Raw genomic sequence first — 22,410 nt, forward strand, 5'->3', positions numbered from 1 at the left:
GAAGAGGTGGTGCTTGTTTTTTCTTTAGGATCCGAATCTACTTTGCATTCACACATAAAAGACAAATAATCAAAAGCACTAAAGTGTGAAAACACAGGAAAGGGCCAATGCAAATTGGTGTAGGGAGGAATAAGGTCCAGACTCTCACCATGTCTTGCTGGTGTCTCGTGAATTGGCTCTTTTCTTACTCCTGCTGGTGGCTTTCCCGGTTCAGACCTTGACCTCCTGTTTGTTCAGAGAAGTGACCTACCTTCATAGTTTCCTCACTGCTATGGCTTGGATCTGGAATGTCCCCCAAGGCTCAGGTGTTGAAGGTTTGGTCCCCAATGCAGCAGTGTTCAGAGGTGGGGCTCTTGGGAAATGATTAGGTCAGGAGGGCTCTGACCTCATCAGTGGACTATGAGGAGGTGGTGGACACTGCAGGAGTGGTTCCTGAGTGAAGGGAGTGGGTCCTTGGAGGTGTGACTTTGGGGACTACATCTTGTTCCCATCTCCCTCCCTCTCTCTTCTCTTCCTGCCGCCCATGAGATGAGAAGCTCTGCACCACCACCTGCTCCACACCATGATGTTCTGCCCCTAAAGAATAGGGCCAAGGGACTGTGGACTGAAACCTCTGAAACCATGAACCAGAATAAATCTTTCCTCCTTAAGTTGTTTCTCCCAGGAATTTGTCACAGCAACAGAAAACTGACTAAAACACCCACATTCAATCTATTTCCACATATTGTTGCCAGGTTAATTTTCCTTGTGCTATTCCCCTGTGCCAAACTCTGTCAGTGTCATTCTGTTACTCTCAAGATAAAATCCAAGCTCCTCTAGGAAAACAAAGTCCTTCTCCCGTGGCCTCCCCTGTCCTTCCCCATCCTGACATCTCCTTCCCCCATGAGCACACAGCACAGTGGAAGCAGTGGCTTACATCCTCAAATATGGCTGGGAGCCCTGGCAGATCCCTCTGGCTTCTTTCTGCCTGTACAAATCCTGCCCTTCTCAAGTCTCATGTCAACCATTCTCATAGAGGGAATGTCTATGCCCCTGAAGCCATATAATAAAGTGACCTTTGATTCTACATTGGCATGCCAATTAACACATCCTTCTCACAAAACATTTTCCAAAAGCTTATCTGTGTCTATCACTGTGAAAAGCATCAGAAATTCCAACATGCTAAAGATATGGACCATGACAACTTGATGACCTCACTGATACCTGGTGTCATACTGAAAAACTGACAGCATTTAAAAAATAGCTGTATAGCTTATCAATACTGGATTTTCAGCTCTTCAAAGATAGAAGCTGTGTATTAAAGCATTAGTACAGGTCATCTGAAATTTCTATCTCAGGAACAGATAGCAGGAATCAAATAACTATTTTGCTGAAAGGACCTGTTAAAATTGGATACGGTTTGCAGTCTCAGAATAATAAGAAACCGTGTAAATTGAATTTTCTTTTTTCCTCTGATACTCTGGGATGTAAATATAACACATGTGCAGACTTTTCCTTTTGATCATATTATAAGCTCTCTTTTAAGGCATACTTCCATGTGCTTTGAAAGAATTTCTTCTTATACTTGCATATGTGCTGAATGCTGTTTGGTGCAAAGGTTGTGTCTTTGATTTTCAACTCCATTTCCAAATGGTTCTCATGGTAAGCCTAAGCGCTTTCTCATTTTTCTTGGAGGGTAATTTAATTTCTCTAAGTTGTAGAAATGTGTCAAAAACTCTCTTTTAGTTAAAAAGTACTACCTATAAATTCCAAGCCTATATATATTCTTTTATTTATTTGTTCTTTTTAGTTATACATGACAGTAGAATGTGTATGGTTATATTATATGATTGACACAATACCTTTATTTTACATTATTTATTTTTATGTGATGCTGAGCATTGAACTCAGTGCCTCACACACAATAGGCAAGTGCACTACCACTGAGCTACAACCCCAGCCTTAGAATATGTTTTGACATATCAAACATATATGGAGTATAACTTCCTATTCTTGTGGTTTTATATGATGTGGAGTTACACTGGTAGTGTACTCATATATGAACATAGGAAAATTATGTCCCATTCATTCTACTGTCTTTCCCATTCCCATCCCCCACATCCCCCCCCCCACGTCCAGTCCATTGAACATCCATTCCCTCTATCCCCTGCCTATTGTGAGTCAGCATCTGTATATCAGAGAAAACATTTGGCCTTTGTTTTTGTTTTTTTTTTTTTTGGGGGGGGTTAGTTTGTTTAACATGATAGTCTCCAGTTGTATCCATTTACCAACAAATGCCATAATTTCATTCTTCTTTATGGTGGAGTAATATTCCATTGTGTATACATACCACATTTTAAAAAATCCATTAATCTATTGAAGAACATCTAGGTTGGTTCCCTAGCTTAGCTATTGTGAATTGAGCTGCTATGAACATTGACATGGCCACAACACTATGGTTTGCCAATGTTAAGACCTTTGGTTATATGCCTGACAGTAGGATAACTGAATCAAATGGTCATTCCATTCCAAGTTTCCTAAGGAATCTCTACACAGCTTTCCAGAGTGGTTGCATCAATTTGCAGTCCCAGCATCAATGTATGAGTGAACATTTCCCCCCACATCCTCACCAACATTTATTGTTACTTATATTCTTGATAACTGCCTCTCTGACTTGAGTGAGATGGAATCTCAGTGTAGCCAAATCTAGATTTTAATGAATGTAATTATCACATAGATTATTTCACCTGATTACTCCTGACTTTCTATGGCTGCTCTTTTGTTACAATTTTTACAGTGATTTCATAAAATTAATTTTATTTAAGATGTTCACATATGATGATGCTACTTTTATGGTAAACATATTCTGTGATACATTTTTATAATTCAACCAAATTATCTTGTTTTTTTTTTGCACTCTATTATTCTTGTGTATAGAATGACATAGTTACATAGTTATTTGTTTCTAAATATTCTTTTTATTTGAAAGTACTTTCTATGATTTTATTTTCTGTTTTACTCCTGTTTGATATCCCCTTTTCTTTTTAGTTAGAATGTCCTCTGAAAGCTTACACATAGTTTATTTAAAATGCATTGTTTTCATTTGGATCACCTCTGAAAAGTTTCCTTTTGCTTTTTAACCTGTTCTCTATAACTTAATATCACACGAGCACTACTGCATTGACCATCCCCACTTAATGTGCTCTTGGGAACCTGATGGCAGTGCTTCCCACCCGTCATGCTGCCAATCCCCAGTGAACAATAGCAACACCAATGCCCTCAGATCCCAGCTGGCCAAACAGGGACAGAGGACCAGTCCTCAGAAGCAGGCACAGCTCAGTTGAATCTGCCACCGTGCCTCAGGGCTAGACAGGCTACAACCACTATGGGGACACCTGGCACCTGCTATTTCTCCACGATTCCCCTGGGCACAGCCAGTGTGGGCTTTGCCACACAGACATCAAGCTCAATATCAGCCACGGTGAGCTGCTGCCTTTCAGGAAGAATAATTGGGAGCTTGAGAACTGGAGACACATGTTGCTAAGGGACAGGGTGTAGAATCCAGAGTGAGAAGTGGGAAGGCCAGGCTGGGGGTCCTGGTGAAGTCTGCTGCCCAGAGCATGGGCACTACTTTGCTGTCCCCAGAAGCAGGTACTCTGTCCAAAAGTGCCCTGAGATGCAGGCCACAGGGGCCTTGCCTCAGCTTCTGCATTTCAGATCTCTTATTCACCATCAGCATCAGTTTCAGCTTCATCTGGTGAAACATGAAAGCTCAAGCCACTCGGCTCTTCCCAGTCGGCATCTGTGATTCAACAGGCGACTGCAGACACATTCATGTCTGAACATCACCGAGTCAGAGGGCCCACCTTGGCCTTCCTCTGGCCATAACTCTTTCCAGGGAGCTTAGCTTCTTCCACAAGGAGCTGGGCTTCTCAAACAGACTTCAGATACCCAGATCCCTGGAATTCTCTGCTCAAAAATTCAGTTTCCACTCACAGCTAGGGAACAGAGTGGTCTTTTCACAAGACATAATCCCCTTATACACCTGGTGACCAGGGCATAGGCATAATGCTAGGGAGAGAGGGTATTAGGATTTTTGGGTTGAGTGTTGGAATATATACTCCAAGGGTGAGGATGCTGGAAAAAAGCAGGGTGAGCAGGGTGGATGGGTGGGTGGGGGTGGACATATGGCCTCTTCCAATCATACTTTCGCTCCTGTTCACATAGATGTTAGGACCAAGACCACTTCAGTCCACTTGCAGCTGACACAACCTTTTAACGAGGTCCAAGCTATGTGCTGAAGGATGACTATAAAAGAACATACATTTTCCTAAATTAAAAAAAATATTTTATGCTAAAATGTTAGGTTAGATTCTAAAGTCATTCACATAATCCCAGAGGTCTCCACAGTGCATTTGTCAATGAAAGAAAGTAATAGCTGTTAGATTCTGTAAACACAGTATCAATTACAGGAAGCTTCTCAATGACTCTAAAAGAGATCTTTAACCAGCAGAGTGGAGGAAGGGCAGCCATGGAGAAGGAGGGGAGGCAAAGCGGAGGTACTGGGGATTGACACAGAGCAAATTATATTCCACACATGTGCGAATATGTTAAAGGGAGCCCCGCTGTTGTGTATAACTATAATGCACTATTAAAAACAGAAAAAGAGATATTTGCATTCTCTATTATATACTTGTTCTTACACATAGTTGAGCAAGTGGTCACAGTTGGTGACTATCAAGACTTGGATAAAACCACTGACCAAGAGTTATAGGTCACCATTTCTCATTCAATGTCTGATTAAAAAAAAAAAAAGTTTATGTTAATTTATGCTTGTCCTTAAAGCAACTGGAGGTATTGCATTTTTAAATTCTATATAAGTTCAATACTTTGTGTTCTTCTCAATACTTTTTATTTTATGTTTAAAACCAAGAATATGTATTGTAATTTTTTTCCACAAAACTCCATCTAGATACCCTAAAATGCTACTCAATTTATCCATGTATCATACGAATATTGCCACTTTTATTTGCATAGGAAAGTGAAAAAAAGTGAGAAGCACAGATCTAACTGGACAGAGCTGACCAGGGACAGCAGGATGCCTGGGACAGGTGGGTATGGAAAGCTGCTCCCTCACATGTTGCGTGGGGAATGTTTCTGGATCACAAATATCTACTATTTCTGACTTTTATTTTGAGTGTATCCTTTAAAAGAGTGGATGCCCTTCCTTTGTTCAATTTTAAGAACAGATTTTTCTCCTCAATAAATCAGCTTCAAATTTTTTAACATTTTTCCTAACATGTAATTATCTTCCGAAGACCCAAACGTGCTGTCAATGTGACTGAAATCAGAATGTAAATATTTTATAAACAGCTGTCAAATCTCAATTGGCAGAAAACAAAAAAGCCCCCAAATTGCTATAATCTAACCATGAGGCTACATCACTTAATTGACAGATAAGACATGTTTCTGGTTTGCATTTTCTCATCAGCCTTTTGAATATGTGTGCACCATGTGCCACCCTGCACCAGCATTGGGACGATCGACTTGAAGCTGGAGTAGACAGTGCAGAGCTTGGAGGGAAAGGCCCTGCACAGGAACTGCACTCAGCTCCTTGGACATTTCCACACTCACTGCATCTGGAACATCGGCTTAACATGCACGAAATGCCTGCATCAAGGGAATCTGAGCATGCCCGGAGAAAAGAGACAGAATTTTGCTCTTAGGGGTCCAATATTTCATTACTTCAAGTTTTAGGCTTTCATTTAACAAAATTTCTGATTGCAATGTGCCAGACTTAGCGAATAAATCTCTGTAAGACATACAGAACCGAGCCCTGTCACCCATGAGCATCCAGCAGAAACGGCTGAAGTGGACCAGAGATCCCGGAAGTGCCCCTCCTGAGGATTTACTGCTATCTATTTGTTATCTGTACCACTGCCTGTCTTTCTGTCCCTTTCTTCCTTTCAACTTTTTTTTTCTTCATTTTTTTCCCTTTCCCATTTAAATCACACACTTGTCAGGGGCATCTAGGAGCAGTGCTTAATTTCTTTGGATTATTTAACTTATGGCATTTTCTGACTCTCAATCCATTCATTCCATAAATATTTAACAAGACTCTTGCAGCGTGGTTTGGGCAGTGATAAAGACCTCTGAGGTCCTACCCTTGTGGAGCTTAGATCAGGTCATGTTTTGCCTGAATCCTTTACACTATATGTGCAGGTATTTTGTTGACAAGAGACTATTTTAATATGCCTTAAAATTAAACTTCCACTTTTTAAAGGGAATTACACTGGGTCCCTGGGACAGGGCTCAGAGAGAGCAGTTGGGGGTCTAGGGAGAGAGAACTGCACGGAAGGGTCCATGGTGGCAAGTGCCAGGGACAGAGCACAGCAAGACAGGGTCAGAGGAGAGAGAGAGAGAGAGAGAGAGAGAGAGAGAGAGAGAGAGAGAGAGAGAGAGAGAAAATAGCATGCCAGAACCCAAGGGGAAAGATAAAAGAAGCATTCAAGGGGAGGAGGAGGGAGAGGCAGGGATGCTGGAATTTAGCAATTTAGTAAGGGGGAGCAGGTACAAAGAGAAACCAGATCCTATCAGATTTGTTAAGTGATTGTAAAGCATTTGGGTTTATTCCAGATGCATGGGAAGGAACTGAAATTTTTCAGCAGGTCTCAAACAGGAGATGATAGAGTTCTCCAAGAAGACCACCACTTAGTGTGGCCAGAATGGAAGCCAGGTGACCACTATGTCATTGTCCAGGCAATACAGGAAGAAGATGTGAAGTAGGGGCAGGACAAAGGAGACAAAGAGACACATGATTCAGGATTTATTAGGAAGAAAATGAGGGAAAAGGAAAGAGCTGATAACTCCTAGGTTCAATGATTAAAAGGAAAAATTATGGGCTTAACAGATATCAGAGTACTTCCTACATTTTCAAAGGAAAAGTCAAGGAGGTAAGCTATTATTTTGTGCTAACAGCAAATCAGACTATCTTACACCCTCAATTTACAAATAAAGAGCAAAGGTCCAGAAAGGTGATATATATATTTTTAAATGCCACAGAAGAGCTGAGCTATCACCTGCATTTTCAGTCTCTTATTTTCCAGCCCAAGGGTTTTTTCCATCCTCCAGCATCTCTCTCCTCCCCCAGTTTAGCTCAGTGCCTACCTCAATGCCTGGCATGACTCTTTGGAAAGAAATTTCATTATATAACTTATCTTTTACCTGTATTACTTTTTTCCCCAGAAGAAAGTAAGAATGACTGAAATATTGGAGATCATTAGAAGGAGGTTACTTGATGTTAGGATTGTAGATTAAAATCTGAGTTTTGGTAACCATTAGTTTCTAAAGTTTCATTTCAAAAGAACAAAATGCAAAGGAGGATACTAGGAATTAATATTTCCTTCACCTGCATTTATAGGCAATCCGAATTTACTGGATTCTGCCTAGCCAGAGGCTTTTCTTTCTTTATGGAAATAACCTCAGTTCACTTAATTTTGCAGATGGATAATGGAATGGAAGTCCCATGTTATTGGAAGGCATTCAAAGGGTTAGTGAACTGACAGTGCCCATGGACTGGCTGTGAAATGCAGTCAGAAACAAGCACAGGCTGCTGGCCCCCCTCAGCCAGGCCCAGCCTGGGGCAGCAGCACACAGGGAAAGGCAGCTGACAGGTTCAAGTTCAGACCACACCTACACCTCTACCAGAAAAAGTTCTTCACATCTCAGATCACTTATTCCTTGTGCATAAAATGCGGATAGAAACACTCAATCTGATAATAAGATCAAGACCCAGCCTGTGAAAGCCAGGGCGTGTACCTGTCACATGCCACAGGAAATCTGATGGTAGGCTTGGCAGAGTTCATTTTATCTCCCTGCTCCAGCATTGCTGATTGTGGCTTTTGTTCTTGGGATTGCAGAAGGGGGTATGTGTTTCCAGACAGGACAATGGGATAGAAACAAAGGAAACAAATCCAAGCAATTTTCCTCTCTCAGTTCTGCTGTTTTAACCCAGGAAGACAAACTATTGCAAGGGCCCATCACTTTGCTCATTGGCTGGAACTGGGTCTCATGGTCACTGTAAAGGAGTCTGAGGAGACAAGGGTTTTTAAACCGAACCCTGTGCTAACCTTTACAGCAGCAGGGTTTTGTTGCCAAGGATCAAGGGGAGAATTGGATTTGGGTGTCATAGCCATAGCGTTTGCAGAACAGAGAGAGTATTATTAATAATAAGCATTTAAGAAGGATTGCATTGACTCACAATGCTGGTTCTTTATCTTCACAATCAGATTGTGGATAGCAGTCTGAACAGAAGCAATGTAAATTAAGGGGTGATTCTTAAGAGTATAAGATTTAGACAAGTTATAATGTCCAATATGTATGCTAATAATTCAAACATTTTGTATTATTTAAAAACACCCCACATTGCTCCTGTTAATATACAAAAGGGCATTTGAAATAGTCAATTTATTTAAATTTTGAATGAACAGTTTTATTAATATGCGAGAAATTGAGCATGACTGTATATTAAGAAATACATAGTAGAAATGGTAAATTGTGTTGAAGAACACCAACTCGCCAATTTTTCTTTCTTGTTAATCTGCTCTCATAGATCAAACTATGAATTCCTTTTCTCAAGCGAAGGACTCAACTAGGGAAAAGATCTTACCTTACTGTACTTCAGCTGAGATTCCAAATATCACTTATTTGGCTACTAATCGGAACACAGGTGCTAGAAGAGAACAAGAAAATGGGGTTAACAAATAACCAAAACCCTGAGAAAGGAAAAGTCAATTGATTACACAAAATGATTTCAGGCAATGTAAAAAAATTATAGAATTTTTGAGTTGGAAATGACTGCATAGATCACGATGCTTAATTTCCTTGTGTAACTGATGAAGACTAAAGTGAAGTTAAGGTATCTATCACTGTCAAAGAAAGGTATCTACTGAGTTCTTCATTCTGCAGCTCTGCCCTTGATAGCTCTCTAAGCTCTGACTGCAAGAAATGGACACAGGGAGGAGAAGGCAAAGCTGTCGCTCTTCCCTTCATGTTACCTTCAGTGACAGGTGCCTTTCTTGTTTTAAGAATCACCGTCTACTTGACTACTTTCAAAGGGAAGTCAAATGCATAATCCCTTAGAAGTGTGAGTACACTACCTTCTTCCAGAAATTTCAAAAGGTACACCTGCAGTGATCTTGTGGGCATCCCTCTGTCATACAGGGGAAGAGTGAACTTTTAAAGAAAAGCTCCCAACTCCATTTCCAGACATGGCACTCACCCTTTTGAGGTGTACAGAGCCTGACCCCCAGGCCAGAAACTTAGGAGAGCACCTCTTTTTATAAGGTTAAGTGGAAGAAAGAAAAGGAGGTGCTGAGCTCCACAGGAGGGAGCAAAGGAAGTGGGTGGCCATAAAGGACGTTGCTGAGGACAGAGGGTCTGTGACAACATGAGCTCTGTAAGAGGCAGCAAGTGTTAGGAGAATTTTATAGCCATTGGATGCTGCAATTAATAATTCAAAAATAAATATGTATTTTGCATGTCTTTTTTAAAAAAAAGTTTTAACATGCAAATGGTGGGAAAAAAAGAGAAGAAAAGTCATTGGTCCCTCATCATTTTAAGGAGTGTGATCCTAAAGAGCACAAGCCCTTTGCCATCTGGACATCCCCGCTTCCTTTCTGCGGGGCCTCTTCCTCTGCTATTGCTTGCAGTGTGGGAACTAGGGAGGGAGCCTCTCCTGCTCTCAGTGAAGGAGAGCCCCTGATCCAAGTGCGGCCTCTCAGACTACTTCTGTCCTGGGAACCCCTGCCCAAGGAGTATAGCTCAGAAAGAAAGGCTGTAGTGGAGTGTGCCATGAGATCCAGTTGCTCTACAGGCAGAGAGATTGAGGCTGGTGAATAAGTGACCACTGGTTAAAACCTGAGCCAAATTCTGACTCACTCCACCAAATACTTGTCTCATTTAAGATCACAGCACCCTTGCTAATCCCCTGCCCCCTCCCTTTCCCTCCCACCAGGATGGTGGAATGTGATGGACTTCATTATACAAAGTACATGTATGAAGACTTGAATTGGGTGTCGACATACTTTATATACAAACAGAGATGCAAAAATTGTGGTATATATGTGTATTAAGAATTGTAATGCAAAAAAATAAAAATCTAAGGTAATGCTTAGATTAGGTTACCTTAGATTAGGTAGAGGGAAGTGAAAGGAGGGGAAGGCAGGGGATGTGGGGATAAGAAAGATAGTAGAATGAAACAGACATTATTACTGTATATATGTATGTGACTGTATGACCAATGTGATTCTACAATATGTACACTCAGAAAAACGAGAAATTATATCCCATCTATGTATGATATATCAAAGTATATAAATGCATTCTACTGTCATGTATAGCTAATTAAAACAAATAAAAATTTTTTTTATAAAAGATCCCAGCATGTCCTCAGGAATAATATTGACACACCTGGAACTTCCAGAGCAAACTCCACTCAGACATCAACACTCCCTACAAGAGAACTTGTCAACAACACTTCTCGGGAAGAGGGAGTCCTTTCTCTCCCTTGTCTCTCCGTAATAGACGTTCTCCCACTCAGGGTGTGCTGATGGGTGTGGGTTCACCCTTCACTGTTGATGTCCTCACAGAATCTAATGAGTCAGTCACTTGTAGGTAGGCACATGTCAGTCCGGTCACAGCATACAGTAGTTACTCAAGCAGTGTTTACTGCATGATTTTTATTGCTAAAACATAGAAATGTCCAAATCACATTTGCCTAATTTACAATTAGGATCCCCAATATGCCTACATGTTGGACTCAGATCACTTGAGATAATGAAATATGTATCTCTCAATAATGAGAAATGAAGTAGCACCATTAATGTTAAAATAAAATAAACATTAACAGTAATCAATCATGAAAGTGTCTGATCATGTAAATATCTTGTTCACTAAATGAACTGGGAAGCCATAAATGAGGTTGAACGCCCTGAAGTTTCTCTCATATCAGGCTCAATGATGCACTCAATCTGAAAGCCACCAAGGAACTGGCTTTCATTCAAACTTCAAATTCATTCTATAGCAAATTAATTGCATGTGACATTCATTTAGGGGGGAGCTTCAAATATCCAAGTGCAGATGACAGGGTCCTCCAAACCCTCATGAACACAGTTCAAAATGTTTCATACTCGAAATATAATTCCTGATTCCAGAGACTGCTGTAATAATTATGTTGCTGGCCAAATAAAGAGGGAAACAAAGCTAGAGACAGAGGATTAATTATGGAAGACTTCTGGCAACAGGCCAACAAAATGTTACTCTGATTTAGAATGTATAAGAGGTGGAGTATTCTGTTAACAGGAAAGCAGTAGTCCACTTTAGAAGTCAGGTCATACTTATTTATGGAGGACTTGCAGGATGATAATCTGCAAAGTCCTGTTTTCTTAAAACTTCCCCGAACTCACTTTTGCCAGATTTCTTGTTGTTTTGAGCATACATATTCCTCTTATCTCCAGAAAGACACAAAATATTTGAGCCCATGTTTTGCAGTCTCGGGGGATGACAAATGAATGTGCAGTCATCTGATTTAGATAGCATTGAACCTACTCAGAGTCTTGAAATAACTAAGCTTAATTAACTGATTTAACTTCTAAGCATTCAGCCAAAATTAGAGCCCAGCCTCTCGGGGATAATCTAGATTATCCCCTTTTTAATTTCACTGTACACCTTTACTTAAACTACCCCTCTGAAGACCAAAATAACAAGAGCTTTGGCAAAATTAAGCCTGACAACCTGTTTTCTGAGAATAGGATAACTACAGTTTCAAAAATAAATAGATTAGACTAAGCCTCATTGGCATTAAGTTCTTACTTAAAAACACACTCACTGGTACCTGTGCTCGTTGGGATGTTATGTGGTGTTTGCCCTTGTACCATTATTACCCATTCCACATAGAGGTGGGAGACAGGTCAAACTACAGCATGAAATGGTTCTTAAAAAAAAAAAATCATCCAATCCTCTGTACCTGGGAAAAGTAACATTAGGTGAGAGAGGTTGGGAGAACGGCTGTTGCTTTTTCAGTGCCAGGCTCATTACTACTGCCCATTTGTAAATGCAATACAAAAGGTCGAACAATGTCCCAAAGTTGTCCAGTAAGTAATTGGTATAGCTGGTATTCAACCTCAGGTCCTTTTTCATTTCCAATCCCACACCACAGTGCTGTGACAAACATTCAGTGAATGCTCCCTGTGTTCCGGATATAATTTGCAGCCCATTACACCCCTCTATCATGGGATGGTCATGCCCCTGCGAGGGGGGTGTCCTATTCCTCTCTGCATATTACAGATGAAGACACAGCTCCACAGGGATGACTGAGATAAAATTTGGTGTCGCTTCATCATTCTTCATTTGCCACTGTCCTCTGTTCATTCCCTCTATCATCCAAATCACAAAATTAACACAACCCCTGCTTGAACAGGTAGTGGTTCAATCAGTCCAGCAATCTTTACATTTTTTGAAAAGCTGTTTCAACCATTTGTATGGTGAGTGGGCCTTTGGCCAGAGCCGCTGTGTTCCCTGTATAGACAGGCATCATGGGGGAGAAAGGAAATAGGAGTTGCACTTTGGTGTCCAAGAAAGCCTTCCAGCTGAGGACTTTCTGTCAAGGAGTGGCCTGATTGAGACACGGTAAACCCAGGAAGATGTCCAGTGGGCCATTCTGGCTGATGGGGAACACCGCTGTGTGCACCTTCCAGGGAGAGGCAAGTCACTGTCAGGGTAGTAGCAGATGCAGTGGTTCATACAGGCTGAAGTCCTCAGCCAATGGCTGGGAACACAGCTTTAATGCCTCCGGTGATTGAATTAGTAAAGGTGAAGAGGAACATCAGGGCCCCTTGTTTCCTGAGGAGGGGGTGGGCTGGGGTGAGCATTTTAAGTAAGAAAGAGGAGGGCCAACTAGAATTTGAGGCAGATCAACTACAGTAAATGTCACCTCTCCAAGGTCCACCTATAAGTTGCTTAGATGACACAATTCTCAGAAGTCACCAGCTGTGGGTGGGGGAATCTTTGTTACAGAGATGGGGCTGGGGGTTCAGGTTGATGGTTCTCAGCTCCTTCCCTAACCTTAACTCGCCCAGGCTGAGACCTGTCAGAGTGGATCCTGAGATTCCTGTGAACTCCCATTACAGCCAGAGTCCCAGGAATCTGGAAACACTGAGGCAGGGTTGACAGACAGTTTAGTGAAAAGAAAAGTAGTGCTCTCCATCTCAGTCTTGGCAGAGAGCAGAGATGGGAGAGGGAACTTCGGCCCTGTTCATGGAAAGGGAAGCTTGTCAGGTAGGCCCAGTTCCGGGGGCCTAACCACGTGCTGGTGAGATAAAAGCTGGAAGTTAACAAAACATTCAACTAAATGCACAAACAGTGCAAAGAATATTACCCAAACCGCAATTCCACATGCACTCTGCAGACACGGAAAAGTTATAAAGAGGTGCTTTACCAGCAAAGGTTGTGCTTGTCGATTGGCTCTTTCTGTGAGTAATGTGGTTTTTGTGTTCTTCTGCAATTTTTTTTTTTGGTAGTGTTGAGGATGGAACCCAGGGTCTCCTACATGCTAGGCAAGGGCTCTGCCACTGAGCCACACCCCCAGACCTCTACAATTTTGAATCAGGAGAAAAGGTATCTAACAACTAACTAGTATTTCTACTATTATCAACAAAACAATAGAAACTCTGATTTTTTTTTTACATATCTAAGATTTAACCAGTTCTTTGGTACCAAATTCTTTTAACAACAAAAAGACTTTTTGTTTTTTGGTTAAAGATATGGTTTCAAATATCATTTTTTGGAAGATATATGTATAAATATTATGTAATATTTTAAATATAAGGACATTATGACAATGTGATGATAACACATGATCTTATAAAATCAAACTCTAGAGGTTGTGCCTGCTGGCCACAGTAGGGAAGTGAATATCACTTCAATGTATTGCTTTTACAAAAAGATGTGGTGAAGGAGAGGAAGGAGAAACAGCCTAGAATAAACATGGGTTCAGCTTGCCGTGTCCTATCTTTAATTTCTTCCCAATTTGATATTCAGTTCCAACAAGTATAAATATCTAGTGAAGATTAGTTTTACCCATAGTTTTGGCTTTTAATCATAAAGTCAGAGAGAGTTGAACCTGGAAAGTGTTTAATCATCCAACTCAAGTCCTATCAATTCTGAATTCTATCCTTTGCTTGTAAGTAATGAATTTAAAATCAAATCTTAACTTTCAGTAAAATATGTACCTGTTCCCTGTTTCTAACGCTTTTCCATATAAGGACAAAACCAAATATCCTGAAATCCTTGTTCCTTTTCTAACATAATTAATTTGAAGACACTTCCTACCAAAGGACATAATCTGAGGATTCCATCCGGTCAACCGAGGGAAGGATTCATTTATTGCATCAAATGTATCATAGTGACTTGCGCATAAGCCTAGAAGAAGTCTAGTTTATTTAAAGTGTTAAGAAGCCTATGGTAAGATAAGGGCAAGAGCACTAAGGTGGGACAGGAGACAGGTGGCCTTGCCTCTGTCATCCTGAATTTCAAGCAACCCAACCACTCAGAAACAGAATTTGAAGGAAAAAAAAACCCATTATTAAGGTAAAAAATTACATTAAAACAATTTCATTTTTACCTTTTTAGTAACAAAGGTAATACAGATTCCTTGGAAGAACCAAACAACACTTAGTTATATGAAGAGGAAAATATGAATGGTCTTCGACTCCACCCACTCCCTCTCACTTTCAATCCCCTTCAGCATTAACTGAGGTCTGTCCTTCCCTGTTTGATCATTCTAATGTACCCATTTCCTTTTCTGTGGCCATTTTACTCAGATTGCTACCACCTTCCTTTTCCTCTGAACAAGACAGTACATATTCTCATCAACCAGATTGGCTCTCACTCAAGCTTTGCAAAAGAGATAGTAAGTTGGCCTCATCTGGGTGTGTGCCACGACTTATTCAATCCTTGGAAAAGTTATAGGATCAAGCCTAAGCCTGTTTCTTTCTTTTCTTTTCCCTCCACTATTATGGACATTATAGCAATAATAACCCCTGTATATATGTGTACACATATTTTGGCTTATATATTCCTAAAACTATAAGGTATGGATCATATTCACATGTAAAATTTTACTATGCTGAAAATGACTTATCAAAAAGGTTATAGAGGGCTGGGGTTGTAGCTCAGTGGTAGAGTGCTTGCCTAGCATGTGTGAGGCACTGGGTTTGAGTCTGAGCACCATATAAATAAAGGTCCACTGACAACTAAAAATATTTTTTAAAAAGGTTATAGAAATTGTTTCTCCTTTAGTCACCACAATTGGATATTATATCTATCACCCATCCATCCAAGTACCTATCAGTGTATCTGACTTTTGAGAATAAATACTGTATCCTCAGAGCTGCCCCTTTACTCTCTTTTGGGCTTCAAAGGTGGTCTTGTACCCAGGGCAGACTGGGAACAATCTTTGCCTGGGTTTCGATACTGTGGCACAAGAGAGATTAATCCTTGGAAAGACTATGTGGTGAAAAACAACAGTTAACTATTATTCAGAGAAAGAATTTTAAAAGGCTTTGTGTCCCAGTGAGAGAAAATGACTAAATGCTCTATTTAGTAAGCTGCTCTCCAATGGAAACACATTTTCATCTCAAAGTTGATGCTTTTATTTCCCCCATGAAACCATAATTTAAAAAATATCTACCTACCAAATGGTTTCCTGTAATCTTTAAAAGTTATAAAAAAAATCTGTGACAAAGGCAAAGGTTCTGCCTTGAAGCTCCTTCATTTTATAAATGATAGTGTGTCTTGAAGATGCTGCTCTTCAGCCAGAGATATGTCAGTTCAGGTGCCTGGAAATGTTAATCACCCTTGCTTCAGGTGACCTTTCTGCTGTCCCAGCTTAGGTGGCTTTTAATTACAGTCCTTCAATCTCAGCTGGCCTCTCTCAGCACCCCTCTCTCTTGCTCTCTCATTAAGCCATAATGTGAATGTGAAAGCCAAGAATGAAAATCTTATTTTTGGACACCCCAGTGCTATGGAGCCTAACCAAGTAACAGTGTTTACAGGGGATCAAGGAACGGATTGTAAAAGGGACAAAATGTACCCGGAGTCTAGATTTGTTTGAAGGCTATTCTTTTGGGTGCTCCCGTCAGGAAATGAAGAAACACCTTGCAGACCCAGGAGTGGGTCTCTAGGTCCAGCAGCACCCCCTCGTCGCTGGGCAGGCTTTCTCAGTTGGAGCTGATCAGAAGAGTTAATGGTCTTGGCTCACTTTAAAACTCTATAGGCAGATTTATTCCAGAAACAATAATGAGAAAGAAAAACGGATGGAAGTTAATCCTGCTCCATATCTAGGACTTGCTTGTTTGGAGAATGTCTCCTTTTTGCTCTTGGGTCCACTGCTGACAGGAAGTCTCCACCCAGGACCCTCAAGACTCAGTGCCTGGGTTTTTTCATCTGCAGTCTAAAGTCAGAGACCATCAATTCCCTTCTAAGGAACGATAAAATGACTAGACCTTGTAGAAGAGAGAATGTAAGCACCCTATCGCAATGTTCACATGGCTGTCTTTGAAGAGATGGGAATGTGCTTTACTTTTTCACAACATTTTTATTTCCCAAGTTTTTTTTTAATTTAAATGGGCATATGTTACATCCTAATAAAAATGTGACTTGAGACAGATCCCCTACAAGATCATGCCTGAGTGCCTCTCCAAGTCAGGCAGGCTCTGCAGACCTCTCCAAACTTCCTCTTTGACCACACCCACCTTGGGGTCTGGTTTTCTCCGTGGGCTCACAACTTTCCTTGTGAACAGAATTGATTCCCACTGTGCTATCCTGCCTCTCTCTCTTTTTCAGGATGGGAGGTAATGACTTGGTCTCAGACTTGCCTCCAAGTGCGTATCACCACCCAGATGGACCAGGAGTGAACACCAAAGGAAGGAACAGTCATGTCTGGCAAGGTGTTAACCACAGAGACTTCTCTGAGTTACGCGGCAGCTAAGCCTAACTCCTTAGAAACACTGTTGATGTAAAGAAAAAAGAAACCTAACCAAAGGCAGAAAAGATTAAAAAATGCTTCTATAAGATTCAAGATAAGTGGAATACTTAGGATAGTGCCATGAAACCCTAATAATGTGAACACATAAAAGGGATTGTCATGTCACTCCAGACACAAAAGGAACCTCAGAGGAACCTTAGAGTAGTGATTTTTCTCCACAGATGACCACTGATAGTGTGTGTGTGTGTGTGTGTGTGTGTGTGTGTGTGTGTGTGTGTGAAACTCTTGAGCATTACAGGGGGCTGCCGGGTAACCATGCTTAGGAAAAGACTGCAGGTGCTTTGAAGCCGTATTATAGGTTCAAAATTTTTCTAACATTTTATCATCCTTACAAAAATTAGCTCTTGGTGGCACTGTAGAGAGCTATGGGACTCTTTGGATTCTAACTGATAAATGATCAAGACAACAGGGTTTAGAGTTGGGAAGTCAAGCAATCCCAAGACACTCACTCATACCTGTTTACAACGTCTCCTAGATTCTTTTCAATGTCCTAGAATATGCACAATATTTTTAAAAAGGGGCTTGGTGCTCAAATAAATTTGTGAAGTACTGGGTTAAATCCTATGTTACTCCATAATCATAATAACAGGATCATTCAGAAATGTTAAAACCGAGATGTACTTTGCGGACATCTAAAGGCAGATGTATTCTGTCTGACACTTGCTCTCCCCAATCTTGTTTGTCCAGGTGAAGCTTGCTTAGGGAATCTAGGTAAATGCTGCCTTGTACAAACAGCTCAGGTTTGATTCTTCTCTACTTCAGTACAGGAAAACAATGAAAAAAATTCTATTCGTCAGAGTCCAACCTAGCTGAAAATGAATTTGCTCTAGTTCCTTGGTAAGTATTTTCTCCAAATTCACATACTGTAGATGTCACGAAAAATAAATTTACCTTTCTAAAAAGGGAATGCTGCATGCTGAACAACAAAAACTCATTGATTTGGAATCTTTTGTTGTTGTTGTTGTTTAAATCCGATGACATTATTTAGAAATACATTTTCGAATATCACATTTTGAAATGCAACCTTAACAGTCTTCTTGGATACACTCTTGAAAACCTAATGAGCTCCTGAAACTGTATTTAGCTAAAATTTCTACCTCTTAAATATTTGGAAAGGTCACTTTTGATGTGATGAATTATGATTTTGGCAATTCCTATTGTACAGCTGTTCTCAGGAAATATAATACTGCTGGTGGTGTAAACAACATATTTAATCAGATTCCCTGGAGTTTTTTCTTGTTAAATATCTTTCAGAAAATGCTCAAGTGTCTTGAGTCAGTATGGCTTTTTTTCTGCTGGCCTAAGCAATACCTTTGATTAGTAAATGGTTAATGTATACCGCTGAATAACACCCTGCCAGGTGCTAAGGACACTCTGGATCTATGGAGCCTATGTTCAGAATGAGGTGCACTTCAAGAGAATCCATCAGTTAAAAATTGTATTTTTTATAAAGAAAAGCTGCATGGTCAAATGTCCTCTATATTAAACAGATGAAAACAACGTAGATATAAAGTTGTATGGACAATGAGCATTCATTGGTTTCAAAAGTACCTCCCCCTCCCCATTTTTAAACACAGATATGCAGGGGTGAAGGATGCCAAGTGAGAGACCAGGCTGATTACTGGAAAGGGGCTCAGACATAGAGGGCATGCTCTGGCCTGTGCATCAGGTACCATTTTCAGAAGTTGGTACAGAGAGCAAAATCTTGCTATAAAACTGGCAAGTAAGAAAGGATGCAGCTGACTGGAGCTGAGGGCCATGTACCTGGTGCTTTTGTGTTAAAGGACCGCCTTCATTCTGGGTCCAGGCTGGGCAATGAATTGGTGCCATCAGTTCCATTGGGGTTAGATAGTGTGGTCATGGAGATAGATATTTATATTACTCGTGTGATGCTGTTCTTTTTTTTTTTTTTTCACTTAAGATATTCAGTCTCTTTTTGGTTAACTGGGGAGCACTTAGACTAAAATCCTGAAAATACCTATAGTAGCTGTACATTGCCTGTGTTTTTCGTGGAACAACTCATGCGTTCTAGCATATAAGGCTCCTACCTTGTCTTTCTAAAACAGAAGAGCTCTGGAAGGTTCCTCCAGTCCCAGTGCTCATGAGGGAAAGGAATGTCACCCCTCCCACCTGGAAGAAGCCCCAGAACTGGGCCAGTGGCAGCTTTGTCCTGATTTATATCTGAGAACTTGAAGGTGACCATGTTTTCCTTTAGGAGGGTCTGCGAACATCTTGAGTCTCAGTTTCTGCAAAACAGCCTATTTCAAATGGTTTTTCTGAAACCGAGAAATAAAGTATGTACCAAACATCTGGCATATGTAAATTATTTAATGGGGATGTGCCCAAAGTGCAATAGCAATGGCATGCTCTTTCAAAGCTGGTCACCTGTGTCCTTTCTTTTCAGGGTACGTACGCCCACTGTGAGCTCCTTTTCTGACAATTGAGATGGTACCTACACAGCAGCGCTGAGAGCTCTCATCCAAGAAGTGAGAGGTAGGTCTTCCCAGCAGAGATGCCAGAAAGACACTCCACTCAAAGTGCAAGCTTGGGATATTTACGCTCACTTGGGAAGCAGGTGTAGAAAGTGATGCAAAAATGGTTTATTCTAATCACAACACTTTTTCTGAGACCACCCTCCAAAATCAAGGATGAGGTGGAAGAAAGTAAACATCAGACTCTAAGAGAAACTCCATGTTACTAAAAAGAAACAAACAAAACAGAACAAGTGATACTTAAGAAATACATCAAACGATAATTGTTGAAAAAATATATTCACTTTTTTTCCATTCTACTGGAGGCTAGAAAGAAGTAGACACTTTTCATGCCAATAGAAGGATATTTTTATTTGAATACAGTGCTTTTGTTTTCCATTTTGATTTTTAAAATTTCATTAAGCCACTGAGATATTCATTACTTTAAGACATTTCCCAAATTTTTGACAGTTTGTTGATATTAAAAAATGCTTTAAATGTAAGTATTCCTAAAACTCATATATTCTTTCCCCCGTGTATGAATTAAAGCACATGGGTGTCCTTGAGCCACATGAGATATCAGTAACACTGAGAGAATTCACGTCTCGTTGGATGAACTAAAAGGTAGGTACTTTATAAGTGAAAATGAAGCAGCTGAGTCACTAGGGATCTGAGGTACAAGGACAGAAAGGACACAGAAACATCAGTCTAGGACTTACTTTCCCTGGGTCCAGAAGGAACCCACTTCGTATGTAAGCACTAAAATTCTAACCATTATTTCCATACCTTCCCAGTATGACTTGACAGCCACCATCCCATGCCACACACTCAGCATGATACGTTCTCAGGCCATTTTTCATTTAAAATTTCCTACCATATGAAACACTTTCCTTTTGTATTTTTGAATTGTACAACCTAATAACACCACCCAAACGATGTTGGGATTTGCTTGGTTCTTAGGGATCAAAGTGATGGTACATATTTTACATACACAGCATCTGTCCTAACTTTAGCATTTCTTCATTAATCTGCTCTGATAGATTAATTTTTGATTGGTTTAAGCAATCTGTCTGAGCCACAGAACTTGACCATTAAGAAATGCACAGGTGACGCCCAGGAATGTCGGAATGCCTCCATTCTCCTCTTGTTTCCTCATGTGGGATTCTGCACCTGTCTTGATTCTCACTGTCAGCACTTCCATATCAGTGGGGTAAGTGTGTGCACGTGTGTGTGAGAGAAAGACTCTGAGATGGTGAGAGAAGACACAGGAGACAGAAGGAGACAGAGCAATAGAGTAAAAACCTACACATGCAGGTGTCAGGGAGAGAGGCCAAGACACATCCATCCACACACGAGGCCCAGGAGGCCTTTGTTTCTCCTTACAGCTTGCCCTGGGCTCTTCCATTTCACCCCTTGCACCCACAGGCCTGCCCTTCACATCACTCTAGATGAAGCCTCTACCCCTTACACTCCTTTTTTCTATGTGTATGTGGGCTGAACATGAATTCTGCTTTATTATGCAGTCCTTAACATTATTTTTAAACATCATTTTTATATAACTATTATCACTTTTTTTTTGGTATTGGGTATTAAACCCAGGGGTGCTTAACCACTGAGCCATATCACTAGCCCTTTATTATGTTTTATTTTGAGACAGCATCTCGCTGAGTTGCTTAGGGCCTCACGGAGTTACTGAGGCTGGTTTTGGACTTGCAATCCTCCTGCCTCAGCCTCCTGAGCTGCTGGGATTACAGGCATGTGCTACTGCGTGCGGCTATCATCATTTTTATATAACTACAAACCCTGTATTTAAATATGCATAAAATGTAACAATATCTTCATTCATTTTTAAAAATATCACAAAGAGCAATTCACATTGCTCTGAACTTGCTTGTTCTACTTTGAGACAACAGTTGTTCATATCTAACAAGAAGAAATAGCCTTAAGGATGAGCAAATGATTGGCCTTCACTTGAACTTGGCTTAGCAAAACCCAGGGCTTCCTGACCTGTCATGTCACGTCACGTCCTCGATCTCCTGCTTAGCCCCTCTTCAGATTGCTGGGAGAGCCACAAGGAAAGGGATAAGACTTCCCAAATCTCGCACCTGCAGGTTTGGTAATACATTAGGCAGCATCTTTCTAACCTTTAGTTTGCATCCAACAAAGAAAAATAGCAGGTATTTGTAGCGCTTACTTCTTCCATGCAGCGATTCATGAATCACTTCCAGAAATTATCACAATAACTGTATGATGAGGGGAGTCAGTTCTCAAGTATTACCATCCCTGGAGCAGAGAAGGGAGCTCTGAGTTTCGGGAATGATAGGTAGCTTCCCCACACTGCCCAGTGAGTGGCAGTGGCAGAGTTTAAGCCGGACTGTCTAACTGCAGGCTTGGCCAAGACTCTCTTTGACAGGGCTGACTGGAGAGTTAGGCCCATTTTACTTTAAGGGAAATGCACGGTTGTGGGTAAGCTCCTGTAAGAACTCAGGACAGTGGGTCTTCAGTCTTTTGGGTGCATGCCTATAGGAGATAGGAAAAGGGAGCTTGGGGGAGAAACAACTAAAAAGTCAGTGCTTCTGGAAGAGCTACAGCTGCACCCTGCCCAAGCTAACAGTGCTCAGTGCAGAGTGAGGCAGGCCGGCAGGGAGGATTGGCTGCTTTCTGTTTATCTGCGGATTTGATTACTTTTTCCTTATCTGTCTGAAGAGGAAAGCATGCAATTTACAGAATGGAGAAAAAAGATATTTTCTCACTGAAGGAAAAGTTTTAAATCATAAAGAGGACTTTGCAAAACTCAGCCTCAGTTTATAGAAGTGACAATTCAATAAGTAAAAATGCACACTACAGCTACACATC

The 22,410-nt window shown here is 40.8% G+C and overlaps 1 protein-coding gene across 9 annotated transcripts in view; it reads right to left on the minus strand.

The window, feature by feature from the left end:
- Chrm3 (cholinergic receptor muscarinic 3) overlaps positions 1–22,410 on the minus strand; it is a 434,005-nt gene that overhangs the window by 222,795 nt on the left and 188,800 nt on the right. For all 9 annotated transcript variants that reach the window (XM_058575021.1, XM_058575020.1, XM_058575017.1 and 6 more), the window contains one exon: positions 8,648–8,710. The gene's annotated coding sequence lies outside the window, so the exon portion shown is untranslated. The remainder of the gene's footprint in view (positions 1–8,647; positions 8,711–22,410) is intronic.

Source organism: Marmota monax, unplaced genomic scaffold (assembly GCF_021218885.2).
Source record: "Marmota monax isolate L192 unplaced genomic scaffold, Marmota_monax_Labrador192_F-V1.1 WCK01_AAM20220418_F8-fsc00071, whole genome shotgun sequence".
Taxonomy (NCBI): Eukaryota; Metazoa; Chordata; class Mammalia; order Rodentia; family Sciuridae; genus Marmota; species Marmota monax.